This window comes from Octopus bimaculoides, chromosome 9 (genome assembly GCF_046866305.1).
Source record: "Octopus bimaculoides isolate indiv1 chromosome 9, ASM4686630v1, whole genome shotgun sequence".
NCBI classification, from domain to species: Eukaryota; Metazoa; Mollusca; class Cephalopoda; order Octopoda; family Octopodidae; genus Octopus; species Octopus bimaculoides.
Genome location: NC_142936.1, coordinates 89196831 through 89214330, shown reverse-complemented (window position 1 = coordinate 89214330; position 17500 = coordinate 89196831). Strand labels below are relative to the sequence as shown.

Here is a 17500-nt window from a genome sequence, read left to right as displayed (position 1 = left end):
AATACTGACGAAGTAGGGATAACAACCGAAACAGACGTATATAATGGCAGGAAAATATTTAAAAAATGCTTCTTGATTTACTCCTTATTCCATATGTCACGTATTGTACAATTTTTGCTATCCTTCAATGCGATTATAGGAGTTATGTCCTGGAAACGATAGGTGTTCTACTATTATTTATATATTTTTTATCTGAAAGACTTTCCCAACCCAAAATTTGCATGTTATTCTTTAGAGCGTTTTGTGTGCTTCGAAATCCACTTCTTCAAAAATGAAATATTTCACCAAAGTCATTAAATTACTATGACGTCAACAATATCTATCTATCTATCTATCTATCTATCTATCGATTTATTTATGTATGTGTGTTTATGTGTGTGTGTGAGTCTGTCTGTGTCTATGTGTGTTTGTGTGTGTGTGTATATGTGTGTGTAAGTGCATCAAGCCGGAATACAGATGGTGTAAGGCTATATCTTTTTTCTATAACTTCACTTACAGCTTCTTCGGTAATCGCCTCACTACTACTACTACTACTACTACTACTACTACTACTACTACTACTACTACTACTACTACTACTACTAATGCTGCTGCTGCTGCTGCGGCTGTTGCTGCCCACACTCCATATTTCTGTGTGGTAGATAAATGCAACATAATTTGCCGTCATTTAATGTCAGATCTGAAGCATCCAAGACGAGACATAAAAGAAATAGCGAGCACACACACACACACACACACACACACACACACCAAACAATGCAGATATGAACATACACATGCATACAGTGGTACACGTACACACACACACATCTACATAGAGAAACATACTGACTTTAAGAAACGTTTTTTAGTGTATGTGTGTGTGTGTGTGTACGTGTGCATGTGTGTGTACGCGCGTGTGTGTGAGAATGGCAAAAATGTTAAAATCATCAACCACTTCATTATCAAACATCGTCGTCAACCTAGACGTCATTACCATCGTCCCCCGCCTCATCATCATCATCATCTGCATCACCACCACTCTCATCACTGCCATACCCAGAGGAGCTTTCACCACCACCACCACCACCACCACCACCACCACCACAACTACAGCAATTACAACCACTACCATCATCAAACTACCAACGCCACCATCGATTGTAATCAACATTAATTTATCAATCTTTTATGTAAAGTATGAAACTCTATCTATCTATCTATCTATCTATTTATCTATCTATCTATCTATCTATCTATCTGTCTGTCTGTCTTTCTGTCTGTCTATCTAGCCCTCTATTTATCTCGTCTACCTCTGTTTACCTACCTACCTACCTACCTACCTACCAGCCAAACTGTCTGTCTGTCTGTCTGTCTGTCTGTCAATCTATCTATCTATCTATCTATCTATCTATCTATCTATCTATCTATCTATCTATCTATCTGTCTGTCTGTCTGTCTGTCTGTCTGTCTGTCTATCTAACTATCTGTCTGTCTGTTTAGCTCTCTATCTATTTATGTATTTATCTATCCATCGATCTATCGATCTATTTATTTGTCTGTCTGCCTGCATGTCTGCCTATCTCTCGCTATATGTAATATATATGTAGAGGTATAGACACACACACACACACACACACTCTCTCTCTCTCTCATATATATATATATATATATATATATATATATATATATATATATATATATATATATATATATATATAAGCATACATACACACGCTCATATGCATATTTACATCCCACACGTATGCCTATATCTATGTCTGTTTTCATAATCATCACAGAATTAATGATGGCGTTTATAAAAGTTTGTGATAGATTTCTGAGTGTGTGTATGAATACATACAGACACATATACACAAACACATGTGTATATATATGTGTGTGTGTGTGTGTGTACGCGTATAAAGATATATGCATTATATATATACATGAGCGTAGGCATTTATATATAAATATGTATGTTATATATATATATATATATATGTAACCATGTATCTTTATATGAATGTGTATGTGTATAACTATATGTATAATTTACATGCATACATATATATATACGCATGTATATATATATATATATATATATATATATATATATATATATATGCGTATATATGAACGGCGTATAATGTACTTCCTCGCATTTGTTGACATTTAAAGTTTATGGTTGAAAATCTGATCGTTAATCAAAATATTCTCTGCAACAATCTGAGTCATCTATCAGTTTGTCTGCCTGTCTGTCTGTCTGTTTGTCTGTCTGCTGGCCTCTCTGATTGTTTGTCTATCTGTGAGTCAGTCTGTCTGTCTCTCTGTCTGTCTTTTAACCTAGCCGCTTGACTCCAGAGACGTCTTTCAGTCATTCTGCTTATGTGTTTTTGGATACATACATAGATACATGCATATACGTATATATATATATATATATATATATATATATATATATATATATATATATATATATATATATATATATATATATGTATGTATATATACACACACATATATATATATACTCTCACACACACACACACACACACACACACACACACACACACACACACACACACACACACACACACACATATATATATATATATATATATATATATATATATATAAAAGATAATAAGAGTGAAAAAACTACAGAAGGCTTGTGTTACTTGGTTAAAGTATATATTTAAATTATGTCAGAAAAATGTTAGAAAAATGTTATAAAATCTTTTTGGTATATAAACATTGTATTTTGAGAAATAACCGGTTTCGTGTTGTCTTTTCAAATTTCTCTACTTCATTGTGTCGTGTTCGTTCCAGTCTGAGAAAGAAGAGTTCTAGATAGGGCTACTCATTTTAAACTTCCTACACACACACACACACACACACACACACACACACACACACACACACACACACGCGCACATATATTTATGCGTGTGTATTTGTGAACGTGTGAGTGTGTATTTGTGTGTGTATGTGCGTGTGTTCGTTCGAGTGCTTTCGTGCGTGTGCGTTTGAGTGCGTGTGTATTAACTTTTAGAAGGGAAAATTTGATGGTGGCTTTCTAGTTTCGGACTGTTTGCCTTCATTAAACTGATTATTTTGGATCTACTGAATGGTCATCTCTTCCAAATTCAGCCTGAGTTCGACCTACCCTGTTTGACCAACTATTTTGTCCATAACCATTCTATTGTGAAGTCTAAAATTCTATAAAATCAAACTTCTTTACAAAGAATCTCTTGAACTGAATATACACGTCTCACAGATCAGTTTTGTTTTATATTTGTTATGGTTTGTGTTGTTGCTGCTGTTATTTACTTCAAAGATTTACTCTGAACGAAATCTGGGCCCAAAGCCATTCCAGTCGTGACCATTACACCGAATGTAATCAGGCTACATCAGTGCCTTCCTTACAAGTGTCTTCTAATTGTCGACTTTCATTCCACAGAAGAATGCACAGAGTACAGCCGTTCAGTTGGACACTTCTCATGTCTCTCATCCACATTTCAAGAAATTTGTTGATAAGCTGCAGCCCCACTCTCAAACTTCAATATTTTAAAGCAAAACTTGAAAAGTCGACGATACCTTCAACAAAGAGGAGTTTGATCTGGAGGCGAGATTTGGCTGCTGTCTCTACCATTTCCCGTGATCAGCTAGAAGCCAGAAACACCCTCATTGCTTATAGTACATATTGTGAACTACAGCGTTGTTGATTGCATGTGTCCAAAGCCATCTCTACACCTGTTTCTTGACCCAAGCCTAATTTATTCCACATTGTTCTGAAATTTTCTATTATACTTCGGTGTTGCAATATTATTTCCTTATTACATTTCTTTATCATCTCCATACTGATATTCTTCTGATTTCATTTTTTTCTTCACACTCTGTTCTCTGCTTTCTCCTTCAATCTACGTTTTTCTCTTCCATTTTCAGTTTTACTTTTTTCTTCAGCACACGAAAGCGAGATTCATATTCTTTCGTGCTTTCTCTCCTTGGTTGCCATGTTGTTGCACACGTATGCTTATATTAATCATTACTTTTTATTCCCCTCGTCTACATAAATCTCACTACGATTCATATATTAGGAATCTCCTACGTTTGCTCTTTGTGAAACACGCCATTGCATATTGCATTTCCATTACTCGTTCGTTTCTCCTTCTCATATACATACATACATATACATACATACATATACATACATATATATATATATATATATATATATATATATATATATATATATATATATATATATATACGCAGACACACACAGACGTATATCTATGCATATAAAGTGCACACATACATAAATATATTGCAATCATTTTTTCGCAAGGCTTAATGTTTTTTTTTTATGCAAATGTCATTATGCATGATGTATCACATATCTGCTCGCATTTTCAGCATCACTAAGATATAACAAAATTGTTTTCGTTCGCTCGTCTTACACAGAGAAAGAATTTTAGCAACCCATCAAGGATACCAGCAATTTTTTAATATTTACTTGAATTTCAATAGATTTTAAAGTATTTTCTTTGAAAATATCATATCGAGCTTCTACATATATATTTTTTCTCACTTTAAGAATTTTTTATAAATATTTTAAGAATTCTTGGTAAGGTTTCTAAGAAAACTGGAGTTAGTTGCTTTTAAATAATTTCTCTCATATATGCTGTATTTCTGCTTGTTATAATTTTTATGTAGAATACTATTTTAATTTTCTAACTCATATCATTTCAGCAGAAGTTTTGTCACAATAGTAATTGAATAACTGGAGAAACAGACAAACAGACAGAATTTGTGTTAAATACGTAAAGAAACATATTAAAACAAATATTATATCACACTATATTTAAGCATCGTTGAATTGGATTCAAAACGTGGAAAACAAACAATTAAGCAACGTTCACATAATGCAAAAATTTAGCAAACAAAAGCGAATTAATTTGCCATAAGAGAAATTTAAAAATACGAAAAGAAACAAGATATAACTAACTTGAAAGAATATTATTATTATTATTATTAATCTTTTGTTTTTTGCTTTCAACAATATAATATAAATAAAAAATGTTTCAATTATTAAAAGACAAAAATATTTTAATAGAATAAGGACACCAAAACATACATCTCTCTGTCTCTCTATCTTTCTTTGCTGTATACACCCACCCACCCACACACATATATATACATACATATAAGTATACATATATATATATATATATATATATATATATATATATATATATATATATATATATATATATATATATACACACATTGATATACATATATACATATATACATGTATATATATATATATATTTATATATGGAGAGAGAGGGAGAGAGAAATATGCGTATGTTCATATACATACATATATATAAATGTGTGTGCGTATACACACACACACACACACACACACACACACACACACACACACACACACACACACACACACACACACATATATATATATACATATATATATATATGTACATATGTACATACACATGCATAATTACACACATAACGACAAACACACACCAACACACCTGCACACACACACATATATATATATATACACACATGCATACATGCATACATACATACATATATATGTATGCATGTATGTATGTATATATGCATACAAAATTTGATTTTATAATATCTAATCAATGCTTGTGTGATTAAGAGAAAGTAATTTTCAGTGGAAGAGCGAAGGATTATCTCATTATTGTTTCTTTTCATTTTTCTTATCATTGAATAATTATTTCCTTTTGCAAATATTTTTTTTCCTTCTCCAAACAATGCTTAATGAAATAGCTCCATTTTGAAATTTACGTCCCTTACAGATGACAATTATTTTACTGGCATAAGAAAGATTAAGATGCTGACGGACGAAGATTATAACGATGACGATGATGATGACCGTGTTGATGACGACGACTACGATGACAGCCATGATAATGATTATGATGATAATAATGGTTATTATAATCCTTTCTTCTATAGGTACAAGACCCCGAATTTTCGAGGAGGCGCACAGTCGATTGCTGTGGAGTTAAGTCAGAAACAGAGGAATTCATTTTAGCAGATCAGGGTTAATGTCTGGCCACCAGAAACCACCAAGAATGGATACTTTAAAAATGATGCTGATCTTGTCAACCGCTTTTGTGGAGCAGCCAAGGAAGCGATTGACCGCCTCGTCTCCGGATGCCCTATGCTTGCCTCAAATTAATATGTTTATTTCCAGTGATGGAGGTGGCCAGTATTTTCACAGGAAAGGCGAGCTGGCAGAAATGGCGGCGAGCTGGTAGAAACGTTAGCACGCCGGGCGAAATGCTTAGCGGTATTTCGTCTGCCGTTACGTTCTGAGTTCAAATTCCGCCGAGGTCTACTTTGCCTTTCATCCTTTCGGGGTCGATAAATTAAGTACCAGTTACGCATTGGGGTCGATGTAATCGACTTAATCCCTTTGTCTGTCCTTGTTTGTCTCCTCTATGTTTAGCCCCTTGTGGCCAATAAAGAAATATCTATTTTCACAGGAACGTACACCGTTAATCTGGACTCCATTATCAGGATTTCTATTTTATTTTATCGACCGCAAAAGAATGAAAGACAAAGCTGAACTCGATGACATTTGAAATCACATGATAAAGATCCGTCAGAATTACCGCCAGGCATTTCGTCCGATGCTCTAACGATTCTGTCTGTTTGTTACCTGTTTGCACATAATGATAACAACAACAACATCTACAACAGCATTAATAATAATAATAATAATAATAATAATAATAATAATAATAATAATAATAATAATAATAATAATAATAATAATAATAGATCAATTATTGATCAATAAAGCCATAACTGAAGACAGCCGCAGAAAGAAGAAAGGCCTCAGTATGGCCTGGGTGGACTACCAAAAGGCTTTCGACAGTGTTCCCCACACGTGGATTCTGGAAACACTAGCCATAAACAAGGTGGCACCAATTATCATAAAATACATAGAGCACTCAATGAACAAATGGCAGACAGTGCTACAGCTCCAAACAAAAGAGGGACTTGTGAAAACGAAAGCCATCCCCATTAGAAGAGGAATATTCCAGGGAGACACGCTCTCTCCACTCCTGTTCTGCCTGGCACTCACACCTTTAACAGAATTGCTAAATAGAACTGGATGCGGTTACAAATGCTATGGAAAAACAGTCAGCCACCTTCTATATATGGATGACCTAAAATTATATGCAAAAAACGACAAAGAGCTAGAAACACTAGAACAGACAGTACACGGCTTTACCAAGGAAATAGAAATGAAATTCGGATTAGAAAAATGTGCCAAAGCAACCCTGAAAAGAGGAAAATTAGTTAAAAGTAGCAATATAACACTAGATAAAGCCAATGAAATAAGAGAACTAGACGAAAGCCAATCATATAAGTATTTAGGAGTCAATGAACTAGATAGGATACAACATACACAAATGAAAGAAAAAATAAAGAAAGAGTACTATAGACGAGTTAGATCAATACTAAAAAACAGAGCTCAATGCTAAAAACAAGATAATGGGTATCAACACTTTAGCTGTCCCAGTTATAAGCTACAGCTACAACATCCTTAACTGGACACTAAACGAACTATGTAAAATAGACAGGAAAACAAGAAAAATAATGACAGGATATAGGATGCACCACCCAAAATCTGACATAGAAAGGCTATATATACAACGCACAGAAGGTGGCAGGGGTCTTATACAGCTAGAAAACTATTATAAAATAACCACCATAGGACTGCAAAAATACCTACTCCAGAAGCAAGGGAAACTAATACAAATAGCCACAAAACACGAGCAAAACAAAAAACTGTTTTCAGTATTTAAGGAAGCTGACAAATACAAACAAGAAATCAATCTACCTAACAAATACGAAGAAGAAGAAGAAGAAACAACAAAAGCTATAAAACAAATGAAATCCAAACTAAAACTAGAACAGCAACGGACCATGATAAAACGATGGCAAGAAAAGCCCCTACATGGTAAATACTGGGCTAAACTAAATGCGAAAGAAATAGACAGAGAAAAATCCCAGCAATGGCTGAGAAGCTCAGGACTCAAAGCAGAGACTGAAGGATTTTTAATTGCTGCACAAGACCAAAGCCTCCCCACCAGAAATTACCAAAAACACATAATGAAAAGAAATATAACAAGTAACTGTAGAATATGTGGAGATCGACAAGAAACAATAAATCATATTATCTCTGGCTGCCCAGTCCTGGCTAAGAAGGAATATATTCACAGACACGACAGAGCTGGGACCTATATACACTGGAAGCTATGCCAACATTATGGAATAGCAACAGAAAAAAGATGGTATAAACACACGCCAGAAAAGGTCACAGAAAACGAGAAAGCAACCATACTCTGGGATATGCCAATACACACAGATAGAGAAATTAAGGCAAATAGACCAGATATAGTTGTCAAAGATCATGAAGGAAAAAAATGCCTTCTAATTGATGTTTCAATACCAGCAGATGACAACGTTTCTCTAAAAGAAATGGAAAAACTTTCAAAATACAAAGACCTGGAAATAGAGATAACTCGAATGTGGAATCTAAAAACAGAAACAATTCCTATCATAGTAGGTGCCTTAGGTATAATAAAAAAATATTCAGACAAATACATAACAAAAACACCAGGACTTACAAATATATATAACATACAGAAAATTGCACTACTGGGTACTGCACACATTCTACGCAAAACACTTTCAATACAGTAAACATAAGAGCACCACAGCAAACCACAGCACATACCCAAGGCGCACAGAGCTGCGCTCGGTAGTGAAGTGAAAGCACGTTATAAAAATAAAACTACTGAATAATAATAATAATAATATCATACAGAAAATTGCACTACTGGGCACTGCACACATCCTACGCAAAACACTTTCAATACAGTAACCATAAGAGTATCACAGCAAACCCACAGCACATACCCAAGGCACACAGAGCTGCGCTCGTAGTGAAGTGAAAGCACGTTATAAAAATAAAACTACTGAATAATAATGATAATGATAATAATAGTAATAATAATAATGATGATGATGATAATGATAATGATAATAATAATAATAATAATCAAATACATCAAACGTAGACGTAAATTTCAAACGATTGTGCAGATACAGTCAATAATAGTATTATAAAATTTAAGAATATCTCACGAAGACTCCTTCTGTCCACTGTTATTAGGTATCACTCTCTGACCGTTATCTAACAGGCTCAACGAAACTAGATCCGTATAAATATGTTGTAATGTCGGGTCGGTTGGGATGCCTGTGAGCGACATTCTTCTTGGCACAATTCCGTGAGATGCTCATCAACCCATAGCTAGGATCCTGATAGGTGCTACAACACCAAGTAGTGGAGGCGCGTGCCTTATTGGTTAGGCTGTCGGAATCATGATCCGAAGATTGCGGGTTCGATTCCTGGACCGGGCGAGGCGTTGTGTTCTTGAGCAAAACACTTCATTTCACGTTGCTTCAGTCCACTCAACTAGCAATAATGATAAATCCTGCGACGGACCAGCGCCCCGACTAGGTGGGGAATTCATACGCTATGAAACCGGGAAACTGGCCCTTATGAGTCGGTATCACTCAAAAAGGTGACTCCTTACCTTTGCTATTCTGGATCAGAGAAGACCGGAGAAGAAAAATGGCTTAGAAGTGGTTCCACCACGTCCAGAAGCAGTTTCAAGTGTTTTTTTGTATTGAAGGCGGTGAACGACTAAAATACATCGACAAGAAAAGCCAAAAGCCCTTGGTTGACAAGCAACATAACAACAGAGTTTCTGAAAATGTCATAAACTACTCTGTCAAGGAAATTAAAGAATGTCACAATAAAACGGTGGCAAGAAGAGCTTCTGTATGGCCAATATTGAAAGAAAAATCGCAATATTTGGTTTAGAAACGCAAGACCTAGTTCTAAGACTGATTGCGATATAAGATTAAACCATTCCATCGAAAAATTACCAAAACATAATGACGTAGAATACATAGAGTGACTGCCGAAAATGTGGACATGTAAAGAAATAATTAGCTACTTCCTCTGCAGCTGTAACTCATAGCCAGGCGCAATGAAGTTAGGATTTCTTAGACTGGATATTATTCAAAAGTAACAGAAAAGAGACGGTGAATGTATACATTAGTGTATGACAAAGTGATACCTGCACGTTGTCAGAAACAAATTGTGATCTAATGAAAATGAGGATAATGTAAATAGATAGCGATAGGTTTCTGTATTTTTTTCTCTGTCTCGAAGAAAATATAAACCAACACAGGAAAAATATGTTTTTATACAAATTGCATATTTTACTTACAAGTAATTTTGGTTCCTCTTAGATTTGCCATTTTAAGAACATACATACTAAAAACGAAAATGTTGTTATGTATAGAAATAGAGCAACGAAAATCAAGAATATTTGGCAAAGATACAAACGACAAACAAAAGAGATTAATCGACAGAAATACAATTTGCGAAAAATTATTAAAGCAAAACCCATTTGAGCTGCTATAAACTGAGGAATATGGATTTAGTATAAGCAAAAGAAACGAAAACAACATCAGAAAACAGTCACAAAATCAAATTCCAGCAAACTTTGAGAATACTGACCAACAAAAGTCGAAATAAACCGACAAAGAGAAATAAATGTGGGTAAAGAGGAAGTTAAAAGAAAGATCTAAAGTTGGAAATGTTGAATATGTCAATAATGTAAAGTTAGAAATTGTAAAAGAATTACAGTCGATAGAAGGAAGATCTGTCTCTGGTCTATCAAAAGATACACGAAACGGTCATATTTTTCTTAACGAAAGAACAAATGAAAAATACTAAAATCGGGTCAACACAGACGAACTGGAAACATATGTAAATATAAATCTCATCAGGGTATATTAATTAATCCATATGATATCTGTAGTAATCCCAGAAGAAAGTAGACATTTCCTGGAAGTTTAAACCTATATTGAGACCAGGGAAAACATGAAAAGGAAGAAAGCAATGAAATCAGCAGCGACAACTTTGTTCTGCAGACAACAAATACTTGAATAAGTTGTTACAGAGCAGAGTATCAGTAAGGGAATTGCTATGTAATTCGATTTGGGAAAATATGCGCAAGTCACATTGCAAAGAGAAAAATTAATTAAAACCGCTAACGTTATGTTAGGTAAAGAAACAGAGATAAGAGAATTAGTCGAAACACAGACTTACAAATACTTAGGAAAATAATGAAGTAGGCAGAGGAAACGGAGACAGATGAAAGAAAAGATTATAATTGAATATTAGAGACGCTTGAGATTAATAGTGAAAACAGATCTGAATACCACAAAGAAAAAAAAAAGGAAGAAAGAGAATAAGGTAATAGGTGTCAATAGCTTAGATGACCTAAAAGATATTGTCATGATATTGTGAACTGGACGCTAAATGAATTAGGTAGACCAGCTAGAAAAACGTGAAAAAAGTAATAACCAAATTTATAACACAACACTTAAAATATAAAGTACAAATATTATATTTACCATTAATGCAGGGATGTAGGGGTTTTATGCTGCTAGAAAACATAAAAAAAATATATTTACTATATTAGACAACAAAAAAATTGAAACGAAAAATAAGGAGAAACTAAATGGAAAATGCTTTAAAAAAAACTGAACAAGATAAAAATGTGATGTATCTTCAAGAAATACAATGATACGACCATATACAAGAAGGTGACTAAGTTAACAGGTAAGTCGACGGAAGATAGTGACAAAATAAAAGGTAAGGAGACGTAAACGCTGAAGTTAAAACGCAATGATAATATCAGGAATACTGGCACTGACCTTCATATTGCTAAGGTTTTCTGTCTGCAATAATAACTATAAGTAAATCTAAGGCTGTTTATAAGTGACTGTAAGCTGGCTTTAACGTTTCCAACTCAGTTCATTTCTCAAAACAACAATAAAGATTAAGCCACCGTTTAAAATTCCCTAATAATTGTTGTTGTTGGCACTCCGTCGCTTACGACGTCGAGGGTTCCAGTTGATCCGATCAACGGAACAGCCTGCTCGTGAAATTAACGTGCAAGTGGCCGAGCACTCCACAGACACGTGAACCCTTAACGTAGTTCTCGGGGATATTCAGCATGACACATAGTGTGACAAGGCTGGCCCTTTGAAATACAGGTACAACAGAAACAGGAAGAAAGTTGTGAGAGAAAGTTGTGGTGAAAGAGTACAGCAGGGTTCGCCACCATCCCCTACCGGAGCCTCGTGGAGCTTTAGGTGTTTTCGCTCAATAAACACTTACAACGCCCGGTCTGGGAATCGAAACTGCGATCCTATGACCGCGAGTCTACTGCCCTAACCACTGGGCCATTGTGCCTCCACTCCCTAATAATAACTGTGTCCGAAACGACAGATATTTTAAAACTGAAAATGGGATAACAGACATTAAAAGACGTTTGTTAAGAACATGCCTCATGCAGGTCTTCTAAAGAGATTCTAGCCAGTATTGGTTTTGTTACAACGCTTTGTATCCGAGGTCGCTTAATGCAAACAACAATGCCATCGAAGACGAAGAATGAGGAGTGGGTGAATATATCTAATATTTTAGGAGGTTTTGCCCCTTCATCAGCACCCATCCAACCAATTAACAATCTACGAATTCATTGCTGATATTGGGATACACACCCGTTACGCATTTTTCATCTTCGAGCTCATTGTTGTTTACATACAATACACGGACACGGATACGAAACGTCGTAAGAAAAATCAGTGCTGGCTATAATTTGTATAGGAAATATAAAATGACTGAATAGCACTGCTAACACAGTAGAACACAGTATATACCTAATGTGATGTGTAACTGAAACGACTCAGTAAAGCAGCATATCTTTTATCTTTTATTTGTTTACATCAACCCTTGTGTTCAACTCGCACTTATTTTATCGACCCCGAAATGATGAAATGCAAACTGAACCTCTGCTGAATTTGAACTCAGACCGTACAGACGGACGAAATACCGCTAAGCGTTTCATCCGGCCTGCTAACGATCCTGACGCCATAGAGACGGATTATATATCGGTTTCAAACTTTGGTACAAGGCCAGGAATTTTAGGGCTGGGGGTATGTCGATCACATTGACCCCAGTTCGTGACTGGTTCTTTTTTTTATCGAGCCCGAAAGGATGAAAGGCAAGTTCGACCTCGGTGAAATTTGAATTCGGAACGTAAAGATGGATGAAATGTTGCTAAGCATTTTGTCCGGCGTGCTAACGATTCTGCCAGCTCGCAGCCTTAACAATAATAATAATAACCCTTTTCTGCTATAGGCACAAAGCCTGAAATTTTAGGGAAAGGGGAGTAGTCAATTACATCGACCCCAGTGTTTCACTGGTACTTTTTTCATTAACCCCGAAAGCATAAACAGCAAAGTCGAATTCGGCAGAATTTGAAAACAGAACGAAAAATCGGAAGAAATGCTGCTAAGCATTTCGTCCGGCGTGCAAACGATTCCGCCTGCTCGCTGCCTTATTACACATTAGTAATTATGCACTATGGCATGCCAACAGAAAAAAACAGACGGTCGTACACAGACAAACACACACAAACTCTCTCTCTCTCTCTCTCTCACACACACACACATACACCAGAGTGTGTTTCTAATAATGACAAAGTTATCATACTGTGCGACATAGATTCATGCACAAAGGTAGACGGAGACAAATCGTTCAGATATTATTGTCGAAGTGCACCAGGAAATTAAAAGTCTCCTAATCGATTTATCAATTCCAACGGAGATTCCAAATAAAGAAACAAGCCAAATGTAAAGAACTATAAACAGAGATGAATAAATTGTGGAGTTATTGGAAAGACTGTGTGATTAAAGACCTTTCTTTTACAGTCACGGCGTTTCGGGTTCGGTTCCATTGCATACCAATTTGGGCAAGAGCCTTGTAATTGGGCTCCCGACCAACAAATGCATTATGAATGAATTTTGTAGGCGGAAACTGTGTGGAATCTCCATCGCATCTCTCTCCCTATAAATGTAAATATATATGTGTGTGTGTGTGTGTGTGTGTGTGTTTGTGTGTGTGTGTGTGTGTGTGTATGTGTGTGTGTGTGAGTGCGTGTGTGCGTGCGTGTGTGTGTGTGTATGTGTGTGTATGTGTGTTTATAAACTTGGATAAAGTGAGATATGTTTCAGCTTGAAAATGGCTGAGGACACCTTGGGCAAGTGTCTTCTACTATAGCCTCGCGCCGACCAAAGCCTTGTGAGTGGATTTGGCAAACGGAAACTGAAAGAAGCCTGTCGTATATATGTATATATATGTGTGTTGTGTGTATGTGCGTATGTTTGTGTGTCTGCGTTTATCCCCTCAACATCGCTTGCAACCGATGCTGGTGTGTTTACGTCCCCGTAACTTAGCGGTTCGGCAAAAGAGAACGATAGAATAAGTACTAAGCTTACAAAGAATAAGTCCTGGGGTCGATTTGCTCGACTAAAGGCGGTGCTCCAGCATGGCCACAGTCAAATGACTGAAACAAGTAAAAGAGTAAAAGAGTAAAATGACAAATAATTAAAACTTCTAATAATGGAGAAAGTTTAAAAAAAAAAACGTTTATATTTCAGGTGCAAATGCCTACCTGCAGAAGAGTACAGTCAAAAAAATATGTATTTACGCAGATCCTGCCATTTTGTACATCTGTACAACAATGCTTCAAGCAAATTATTTTACGATGCTCTTCTCTTCTTTATTGTTAGTGATGTAGCTGTTTTTATAGTCGATATTCTTGCCCCTGTCGTACCAACCACTATTTGTTATTGTAGCTATATTTCTACCTCTTGTTCTAGTTCTTGTTGCCTATCAAACACTCTCATATAAACAACGTCGTTGCAGTCTTGTAGCCATAATTATTGTCGTTTCTAACTGTGGCATATCAACAGACTCCATGTTCACCCCCACATCTAGTCACGTGTCTCATTAATGACATTGTTAACAGTAATAATTGCTCAAAGTAATTAGTCGACCTACGGATTAATTGCTGTTCGATAGCGGCATCTGAATGTATACTTTTGTATAAGTGTGTGTTCGTGCGTTTGTTTGTGTATACACACATACACGTATGTATATGTACGTATATATATACGTATATATATATATATATATATATATATATATATATATATATACATATATATATATATGTGTATATATATATATACACACACACACACACACACACACAAACACACACACACACACACACACACACACACACACTCATATATATATATATATATATATATATATATATACACACACATATATGCATTTATACATTCATATATATACATACATACACACATATATAGAATATGCATACATATGGATTTGTAAGTTTTGTGGGATGTACGTAGGCGTTGGTGTGTGTATACATGCACATTTTTGTGTATATATATGTGTAAATATGTATATACGTGTTTGTATGCATATGTGTATATATGCATATAGTTATACAACTATGTGTGTATGTATAAATTTATATACGTATATATATATATATATATATATATATATATATAGCTACGCATTCTTCTATCAGTTAACTGTTTCTAGTAACTGGTTTCGGCCATGCTGGGGCGTCATATTCTTGTGTTTTAACGGTTCTATGAACTTTAGGGTTTATAATTTATTCCTGTTTATTTACCGAGCTGTTTGTCTCCCAATTAAATATGAAGGAATGCTATTGCACATCGGTATAAATAGTGGCTGACTGGGTCTTAAAATATTGATTGCTAGGCGACTAAGGGTGCCGACTCACAACTACAAGGGGTCCCACTCGCAACTACAAAGGGGCCCACCCGCAACTACAAGGGGTCACCCGCAACTGCAATGCTATTATTTATTTATTTATTATTATTATTGTTTGTTAAAAGTTTTCTTTTCAACTGTCTACAAACACAGCTAAGCTGAAATAATTAATGGATTCTTCCAGGAGTGAATAAAAATTCTCAGACTTGAGGGAATTGTCCCCCATATATAGATTCTGATTGCGCAGGGGCCCACTTGAAATCGAGAAGGCTGGTAACCTGCCAGTCCACCACTGGTAATAAAACCAGTGAGCAGTTTTATGAGTTTGTTAACGTCATAAACGTGGGTATTTTTATGTATGTTTTTCTTTGGGTTTTATTTAAGTTCGTCACAAGAGAACTTAAATAAATTAACTGGTCACTAACAAAGCGACAAGACATTTTTAGTTAAGAGAGCTCCCGGTGATTGTAAATATGTGGTTGAGTTGGTGCAGTTATTGTAAATATGTGGTTGAGTGTGTGCAGCAATTTCCCTAAAGAATCTTTGGAATGTTTCACAGAACTCGACTGTGCCGCTGATAAACTGGATTTGGAGAATCTGCCTCGGTTTCTTTTGCTCTTTCTACGAAACGCCGGGCATTTCTAGGTCGTTTGGCTCAATTTTCCAGTGACAAAAAGTCACTGATCTCCAAAAAGGAGGATGTCTTTCTGGGGCTATAAAGTATAGTGGCATCTTCCCATATAGTTCAGCCACATTTAGGTTGCAAATATATTTCACGATGTCGTGCTGCTACTGTTAAATTCTCGCTCAGAGATTTATTATTGCTTGTGCCTCCTTTTTCGAGATCAGGGACTTCTTTGTCACTGGATAAAGCATATGTATTTGCGTTCGAAATTACTTCTCATCTTTAGTCAGTGATGGTCACACGCTGATGAAGGATTACTACTCAGAAAACCGTGTCCGTGTGTATCACGTCAGACTAGAGATGGGAATGATGATTTTCCTTCGCAAATACGGATCGGGCACAGACAGTGTGTCGATAGTCAGCTGGAGGAGATGTCTTCCTGGGGCTATAAACGACAGTAGCATCGTCCCATATGGGCCAGCCGTATTTAAGTGGCAAATATACTTCACAATTCCGTACTGCTACTGTTGAATTCTCGCTGAGAGATTTATTGCCCCAAGGGGCTAAATATAGAGAGGACAAACAAGGAAAGACAAATGGATTAAGTCGATTACTTACACCCCGGTGCGTAACTGGTACTTTATTTATTGACCCCGTAAGGATGAAAGGCAAAGCCGACTTCGGCGGAATTTGAACTTAGAACGTAACGGCAGACGAAATACCGCTAAGCTTTTCGCCCGGCGTGCTAACGATTCTGCCAGCTCGCCGCCTTTGTATATATATATATATATACGTGCATATATATATATATGTGTATATATACACATATATATATGATAGATATATGATATATACGCACAATCACAATCTCACTCAAACACACACACACATATACATACACACACACACATACACCAATGTATACATGCATACTTTTCCTTCGTTTAGCCTTTTTCCATTTATCTTATCCCGCGCTCTATATGAAACATGTAGAAAACTCCATCTCCCACGGAATTGCTTAGCGACTAAAATAA

At 35.8% G+C, this 17500-nt stretch overlaps 1 non-coding gene across 1 annotated transcript in view; it reads right to left on the bottom strand.

The window, feature by feature from the left end:
* The window catches only part of LOC106875243 (uncharacterized), a 692073-nt gene that overhangs the window by 10285 nt on the left and 664288 nt on the right, over window positions 1-17500 (bottom strand). The window contains exon 6 of the transcript XR_016243243.1: window positions 11566-11597. This is a non-coding gene — a transcript (uncharacterized LOC106875243). The remainder of the gene's footprint in view (window positions 1-11565; window positions 11598-17500) is intronic.